This window comes from Lactuca sativa, chromosome 4 (genome assembly GCF_002870075.4).
Source record: "Lactuca sativa cultivar Salinas chromosome 4, Lsat_Salinas_v11, whole genome shotgun sequence".
NCBI classification, from domain to species: Eukaryota; Viridiplantae; Streptophyta; class Magnoliopsida; order Asterales; family Asteraceae; genus Lactuca; species Lactuca sativa.
This window is the reverse complement of record NC_056626.2, coordinates 317,582,713-317,591,850: the sequence shown is the minus strand read 5'-3', so window position 1 is coordinate 317,591,850 and position 9,138 is coordinate 317,582,713.

The window sequence follows — 9,138 nt, the reverse complement described above, 5'->3', positions numbered from 1 at the left end:
TCTATTTATAGGGTGCTGGAAGAGGGATTACGCTGGGCGTAAATTCGGAGTACGCTGGGCGTAACTTCGGAGTACGCTGGACCTACGCGATGTCAGCGCTTACCGCATCCTCGAAAGAAGCATCGAAGCGACGTGGACAATCCGGAGCCTAACATCCTAGTACGCTGGGCGTAAATCGTTTCGGTGTGTGTGCCACGAACTTGTAAAATCCGTAACTTTCGCATACGGGCTCCGCTTTTGACGTTCTTTATATCCACGCGAAGTTGAGAAAATACTCTACAACTTTCATTTAGACTCCGTCAGCTAATTGTTACTTTATTTTTAATTATATTTCAATTAATAGGTCGGGACATGATAACTTCGTTAAAAATCCATAACTTCTTTATCCGACGTCCGTTTTCGTTTGTCTTTTTACCATCGAACTACTATTGTCGAGACCTTCAACTCTCGTTTAAGTTGTGTTGGCTAAAAATCGATCGATCTTTATTTCGAGTTTTTAGCTGTCTACCGCTGTTACGAAACTTAGAAAATTTGTAACTTCTTCATACGATGTCCGTTTTGGGCGTTCTTTTTATGCATGGTCACGGTTTAATGAAATATACGACTATCATTTAGATACCTAAGGCTAAAAGTTATTGTATTGAAACTTCGCGTTTTTCGCTTAATCGGTGTTGCTTGGTTTTGCCGAGAATCTTCGGTTGGTCATAACTTCTCCATTATAACTCGGATTTTAGTGTTCTTTATATGTACGAAATCCTTGATACGATGCCTACTACTTTATTTAACCCAAATAAGATTTTTAGGAAAGTTATATTTTGGCCTAAATTTGACTGGTGTTACATTATATTGTCTCAAAATGTCGGGTTGTCACATCATCCCCCTGTTAGAGGGAATTTCGTCCCAAAATTAGAGTTTAAGCAGAATTAATAATCATGCTACGGATAGAAGTTTTATTTGCTATTCATGTTCTTATGTAACTCTGGTCCTCGCTTTGGCATTCCAGCGAACCTTTCACGATCGGGATACGACTTTGCTTCTTTCGTTTGACTTCACTGGTATGATAACTTTTCTTTTTCGAATGTGTGTTGAGTGTTTTTGTGGTCTGTGAGAGTATTACACCATGTACCCTACAAGTAGTGTCTCCAGATCTTTACAGCAATTACCGCTACTCATGATTCAAGATCACGTGTTGAATAGTTAATTTCCTGTGTCTTAGGCTGTCTTGAGGTATGGGCAATGACTTTTCCTCTTGCTTACAACCAAGCCCTCGGTTGAATGTATCGCATTACACTACGAAATATTCTATCCCCTTTTGGGAGGGATAATGTTGGTGTGATGTATCAGACTTACTTTAACGTTTGGAACGCTCTTTCTTGTTTAGAGACAGGTTTGGTGTTCTTCCAAGTGAGAAATTTGTCCTAAAGAATCCCCTTATGAGGAGTTTGTTAAGCTCGCTAGGAAGTTCTCGCATCACGGTTGGAGCTAGACAATAAGGTGATTTGGCTACTTGGGTAGCCCCTGGAACTAAGTCGATTCTGAATTCGACTTGACGCTGTGTTGGTAGTCTCGGTTGTCCTTCTGGAAAGGTGTCGGGAAAACCGCATACTTCTTGGATGTTCTTGAATGTCCTTCACTCCTCGACACGCCTCGGCGATGTGTGCAAGGAATGCATGATATTCCTTTCGTAAGCATTTCTGAGCTTGCGTACACGAAATGATGAGAGGGTTCGTACTTGGTTCGTTGCTGTAAATAACTAGAGCCTCGTTGTTTAGGGAGGTTAGGACGAACTGCTTAATCAAAGAACCTGATGTCGGCTCGATATAGACTTAACCAACTTCTATTAATTATGATATCAAAACCTTGGGGTGGATTAGCTGTCGTGAAGACCTAAAAGATAGTATGACTACTCATGAATTAGGGAGAAGGATAGGTATTTCTAAGTTTATTCTCATGGAAGCACGATCATTCGCAGTCTTGGGCAGTCTCCGTCCTGAAGTTCATAGTAGAACTCATACCTGGTTTATCGATCACAGTCTTGGGTATACGAGTCGTATATAATTAAGGTTGAGAAGGTAGTTGAATAAATGATTCTTCTTTAAGCTCACACCCCATCGAGGAAAAAGAAGTTAAAGTGGAATTGTCAATTCCAAACCTGTAGAACCTTGATTATATATCACCCCTATGTATACATTCATCAGCGACAGATCAACCGTATGGACCTTTGGATTTGAACTTGACGTACTGTACAAGTGGTACTTCGGGGATTTCTTTGGAAAGGAAAAGAACTATGAGGTACTCTATACATGGGTACTTTGGTGTTCTAGAATGACGACTTCGTTGGAAAGACGATTTCGAAGAAAGGGATGTACGTATGAAGTTGCTTTTGTGAGGATCAAATTGAATCAAGTCGTATGATAATGTCGGAATCATAAAGAAACTTAAAGACATTAGATTTGAATATAAAACGTTTACAGACAAAACACAACCGTGCAACCATCAACAGAGTTACAGTACTTTAGACTACTACAAGAATATTGCTGCGAATAAGGTATACTACAAAAGGCAAGTATATGCAGCACGAGCATCCCTATACCGACGGGATCCTGCAAAAGATAAGACTCTGATTGCACTAGTTTTGGATGGTTTATAAGTCTGTTACAACGAAATGCCTAAATTACATTAACGTGGGTTCGTAGTAGGTTCTCCTGCAGCTGTGATCCTGAGAATCCTACAGTCTGCGCCAGAGTTCCTTGTTATAGGGGAATCCTTCTTGAGGTGCCCTATCTCTCCGCATTAGTGGCATGACTGGCTAGTACTAGCCTTGGTGGAGGGAGTGAGGTGTTTAGCCAGTGTTATGTGGACACGAGTGCCTTCCTCATTACACCACCTTGGAAATTGCTTCCTAAAGCGTTCTGCAGGAGTTGCCACTTGTTGCTGTGGCATGGCAAGTCTTTGGGATCTCTTGCGCTCCTTTAGGGCTTGACGATATCGTCTCTTCCTTTCGGTCTTACGGCTTCGCAAGTCTAGGACTGTTTCCATTTGTTGGTTTCACGGTTTGGTACTACCATCGGAGCTCTCGACTCCTTTGTCGGTCTTGCTTGTGTTGCCTGAGTTGATGTGTGTAAGGAAAGTTGTCACCGCAGCTGCTACTGCAGCTTGTAATGAAGCGGCGTCGATATGGAGGATAGGGGTTTCGTTGCTCGGCTGATCGTTTCCGGATGACAACATGATTCTGTAACATGAAAGATAAAGATTTTTGTGAGCGATTCTGGTTGACTCTAGACGTACTTCGATTGTTTTAAGTAAAGAGTAAGAGTATGTTCTCGAAAGTTTGACCTACATCCCTATGATGCAGTCCTAGTACGGATTGGAAGTATGTTCATGATGGTTTGACCTACATCCCTATGAGGCAGTCCTAGTACAGAGTAGAAGTAAGTTCGTAGAATGGTCTCAAGATGCTTGACGTTCAAACCAGGGTACCATCGGTTGGTAAATAACATGATTCAACCTTTGAAATAGAATTGGGAATGATCCCTAAGCTAAATTACCCTAGTTCAATAACTTGACTAGAGTGGGTTTCAGATAGATCCCAACGAAAGTATGATGAAAGTATTTGAACAAAGAGTGACACCGAAGTTAGCCGACTTTCAATATCGATATTCATGACGTACTAAGTTTGGGAAAATTGATCTTGAAGAAGGTCTTACATCATATCATGAGTAGAAAGGTTTTGGCCGCATAAAGGCCTAACTTACAGTACTTACAGTACAAGATAGTTACATAGAAAAATGCTACATAGGATATACACAGGAAAACGATTCCTTTAAACAAGGAAGGGAAATAAAGTATTTCTTACTGGCGGCAGTCATCCTTCTGGTGAACTCTTAGTTCATCCAATTGACGTTCCATTATCAAGAAGGTGTCTTTCGTACATTCTCTGGCGTACTTGTATCTCTATGACTCCGGCTCGTGTTTTAGCTAATGCTTGTAGCAGGGTCTCATGGTCTCTCTCAGATCTCTCACGAGTGTTTTCAAGATGATTGGTGTAGATGATGTGCATTCTTGTATTAGCATTTAACCTCTTCGGTATATTGGAGAGTCGTCCTGCCCTGAATTTTGTTTCGAGTAACTCTACGGATCAAGATTGGTAAAACTTTGCCTGCTAAGCTCCCCTTAAGTTGTAGCAGTTTCGGTCTCCTTTAAACAACATAGGTTGATTTTTTTTCTCTTCGCTCCATGTTTTTAGGCATTCTATCCAAGGAAGTGTCGAGCCATGAAGAGCTGGATGAGGTTTAGGGTTTGAATTGGGAGTTATCGGGGGTAGATTCTCATTCTCGAGTTCAGAGTTATCATCATCCGAAAGGTCTTTAGCATGGTGATCATTCAAAAGGGATTAGATGATCATTCTATGGTTCTTCTCTGAACCATCCAACATTGCCTTTGTTTGGGTAGTACGGGTCGTCATGGGGATGGGGTCCAGCTATGTTATCTATGTGGTAATTAGGGTATAAGAATCTAACACATAAGTAGTTTATAGCAATACACAAATTACTCCTATAGTGTTTTAGGTTTATGTTCTACTGTTCTCATTGTGGTATTGTGGGTAAGTTTTTAGACTTGTTGCAACTCACAACCACACTTAGCCACATGCTAGTCAACCCTTGGATAATATAGTTGATCAGGCTATATCATCCTAGTTTTGAGTATATGTCTTTAAGTCTACTTGTGCTGCCCAACAATCGTAATACTTTTGTTCTGTCCTAGTGACACTGATTTTAGTATGAATGCAGGCACATATACTTACTTAAATATTTTATTATTTAAAAGTATATACTCTTTATTAGAGTATTTTTAATCCCTATTGTATATATAGTTTGTATATCTTTTATGGGTTGATATACTCAATTCACTATAAACAATGCTCTGATACCAATCTGTCACACCCCAAAACCGAGAACGGCGGAAACGTTCTGGGGCGGAGGACGTCATGTAATGTATCATAACAATGAAAACTAGTAAACAAGCAACAACATCATCCATTGCATTAATAGTATAATTTTAATTACATTTGATGTAGCACCTGGTTCCTGGTACGTAAATTTCATTTGAGCTCTTTTTCATTTGAAGCCTTGGACTCGGCGAGTTGTAGGTCTGACTCGCCGAGTAGAGACGGGACCCAGGACACGTTGAAGTTGGCGACTCGGCGAGCCCATATCCTGGACTCGGCGAGTCACCGCTGTTTGCGGAAACCGTAAGTTTCAGGGGTTTGCACCCTATTTAAGCCCTCATTCTGCCCCAAGCCAGCCCCCATTCACCCTCAGAGCCCTAACCCATCGTTCAAAGCTTTATTCCTTGAGAGTTTGAAGCATTCTTAGTGTGTTTTGAAGTTTTGGAGAAGGAAGAAGAGTGGATCAAGAAGAGGAAGAGGAGGTCAACCATCTTTGAGCAATCTCAGTGTTTTCCTTGAGGTAAAACTTGATTTTCCCCTCTGATTTCATGCTTATTGTTCCTTATAACTCCATTTAAGTCCTTCTTGAGCCATTTCCAAGCTTGTGTATGTTTAAGGATTCGTAATAAGCTGAGTAACCTTTAGATCTAGGTGGGATTGAGCTCCAGGAGCTTGGATCTGCTGCCTTTATGGACCCATATTGTATGAAAACCCTAGATCTACTCTTTTGGTGCATTTTGAGCCCTAAAACCCTCATTGGTGAATATCTACACGTAAAGTTGGAAACTTTACGTGTTATTCATGCTATAGGAACCCAGATCTGTGGATAGCATAAGCTGGATTCAAGCAGAATCGCGTGTGTAGTAGTTGCATGTGGCCGACTTGGCGAGTCGTTCATCTGACTCGGCGAGTCGAGTCGCGAGTCCCCGAGTTTTCCCTTTTCGCGTTTGCTGAGTGGGAGTAGTGAGTCACGGGGTGTGACTCAGTGAGTTGGAAGCTGAACTCATCCATGAAGGAACTCGGCGAGTCAATGCCCTAACTCGGCGAGTTCAAGGCAATCTTCTTAGATCAAGAACAGACTCAGTGAGTTGTTCATACAACTCGGCGAGTCTCAGCATAAGTGTTCATCGGATGAAGATGAACTCAGCGAGTTGTTCATACAACTCGGTGAGTAGGATGAAGGACTTGAACATCAGTTTAGAAGGAGAACTCGTCGAGTCAACGCCTAACTTGACGAGTAGAGACGAGATTCAGGACAATCGATTTGATAGGGACTCGGCGAGTTGGAGAGCCAACTCGGCGAGTCGGGTCAACTGAAAGTTGACTTTGACCTTGACTTATGACATGATCAGGGGTAAAATGGTCATTTTACCCAAAGGACTGTTATCAGTAATTGATTGAGTATTTTGTGGGAATTACAGCCGTAGGATTTCCGGAGCAGCAGCAACAACAGTAGGCAGTCAGTTCCCGATCAGATCAGCAGCTACTTCGAGGTGAGTTACCTTCCAGTAGCGGTGGGTCTACGGCCACAATGCCGGCCCACCAGTAGGAGTTGTATGTTAGATGATTGTCTTTGTGATATCATCTAGGTTTGCTACTACCTGATATATTATATGCTGGCACGATATGTATATGCGATGGTAGTAGAGTTCGGTTGTTAGTACCGAAGGGTAGGTCAGACACCCCAGATATGTCTGACAGTATTTGATGATATGTTTATATGCTGGCATGATATGTTATGTGTGATAGTGGTAGTAGGCGGGCAATAGTCCCCAAGTTCGGTCGTTAGGACCGAAGGGTAGATCGGACACCCCAGATATGTCTGATAATATGTTATGTTATGATATATGTGATAGTAGCAGTAGGGGATGAAATAGTCCCTGAGGATCGGTTGTTAGGACCGATGGGTAGTCAGCACCACAGAATAGCTTGACACAGGTAGACGACACCCCAGAATGGCCGTACCGGGTAGTCAGGCACTCCAGAATAGCCTGGCAGTATGTATGATATGTGTTGTATGGTATGTGGTACGATGGGGGAAATCACTAAGCTTTGTGCTTACATTTTTCAGTTGTTGTTTCAGGTACCTCTTCAGCTAGGGGAAAGGAGCCGGCACGGTAGCGGCATATCACGCACACTCTTGTTTCCTTAGTTATGAGTTTATTCTGGGATTGATACTCTGATATTTTGGTTGTTTAAATGTTGTGGATTTCAAATTTGGTTTTCGATGTGAAATGGTTTAATTAAACAATGTTTTAATTATTAATGTTTTCTAAGTAATGTTTTAAAAAAAAACAAAACTTTTGGACGTGAAAATTGGGTCGTTACATTTGAGTTCTTTCATAGTATAATTCTACAAAATGAATATTCAAAATAAAAGACGAGTCTTGACCGCTCCGTCTTCACAGAACCTGGTAGTCGTACCTGTCTATCTGTGTCCTGGGAATACAAGTTATTTTGAAAGCGAGTATCAGCAATAATGCTGGTGAATTCATAAGTATTTATGTGACTTTGATTTGTAAAGCTGTAAAGAAAGACCTGTAAATGTTTGAAGGAAAGGTTATACCAATTAACATGTTTGTAAGTAATTGTAAATGTTTGAAAACCCTAGAAAATCCCATATTTTCTACTAGTATAAAATGTAGCCTTCTACCAAGACCCGACTGTTTTGAATGTTTGCTTCAGAAATCCAATATTTGTTTATAAGTGGGTGGTAGTTTAAAAGCCCCAAAAATGAACTACAATGGTGTTTTTCATGTCTAATATAGTAGATTTGTGTACGTATATAATAGCAAGGTATTTGATAACCCCGTAAATCAACGTGTTTTTAATACTCCATGTGAGTTTTATAACCATGCTAATGACCCAGACTGCCTGTAACAACGTTCTTCAGGCGTTGGAATGTTATGACATTTGTCACCCCAGACCTGCCGGTCTAGCTGTAGCTAACAGTTTAGGTGCGAGATTGTTAATTCTGTAAAGATCTATACACAAGTATCACGCTCCCCCTACAAGGGATTATGGTATATAATACAGGACTTAATAATGCATACTCGAAAGTACGTGAAATGTCTCACAAAACCTAGTATAAAACAGATTTACGTATGAAAATGTCCATTTGTTCTTGTATATGAAAATATCTCTTTGATATGGTACTTGTAGTATGTAAAATTTCATGAATATCTAGTACACTATCTTATGTAATCGTATCTCTTGTAATTGTATGTCTTGAAATTTGTATGCCTTGTAATAGTATGTAATCGTATCTCTTCATATAGTATGTAATGTATTAGTATAGACTCATAAATAAACTGACTCTTGTGTGATTCCTTGTACTTGGAATGGTAAGTAGTATATCCTAACTATACCTATTATAGTTACTAGTATTGTGCGTGTATAACCGAAGTATGCCTTTGCTACCCAAAGGTACTGAACCAACTGATGGAAACTTTTATGTCTATATATGTATACATGATATATATATATATATATATATATATATATATATATATATGTATATATATATATATATATATATATATATATATATATATATATATATATATATATATATATATATATATATATATAAGTACACATGTATAGGCGTGCATTTGACAATAAAAATATAAAAGAAGTTTTGTAAAACCTTTGAAGAGTTTAATAAATAAGAAATGATGACTTGATGTTAGTTTATAAAATGATTTGAAAGTAGTTTGTTTGATAAGAACAATTTTAAGTATAAGAAGACCTTCGTTTGAAACACGATTCGAACAGCGTTTGAAAGGAAACATAAAGTATGTAAGACGGTTTGATAAAGAGTTTTTAACATGTAAAAATGTTTGTCGTAAACTATTATAGTTTTTCCAAAAGTTTGTTTCGTTTGTATAGTAAACCCTAGTGAAATGCTCACTCGTTATGTAAAGTGTAACTTTTGTAGTGACATAAATGATCACATATATTCAAAGTATAAATAAAGTGTTTGATTCGTTTCTGTATAACAACATATTTAATTTTAAAAGACAAGATGTTATCGTGATATATTTTTCATACGAAAGGTTCCATGTAGTAGTTATGAATCCCATATGATTTACTTGATAAAAAGAGTATATAGTGAAACTTTTAGGTTACACACGATAATAATCGTGTGCTTACTTGTATTCCCCCCCTTAAAAGTGTATACAAAAAGT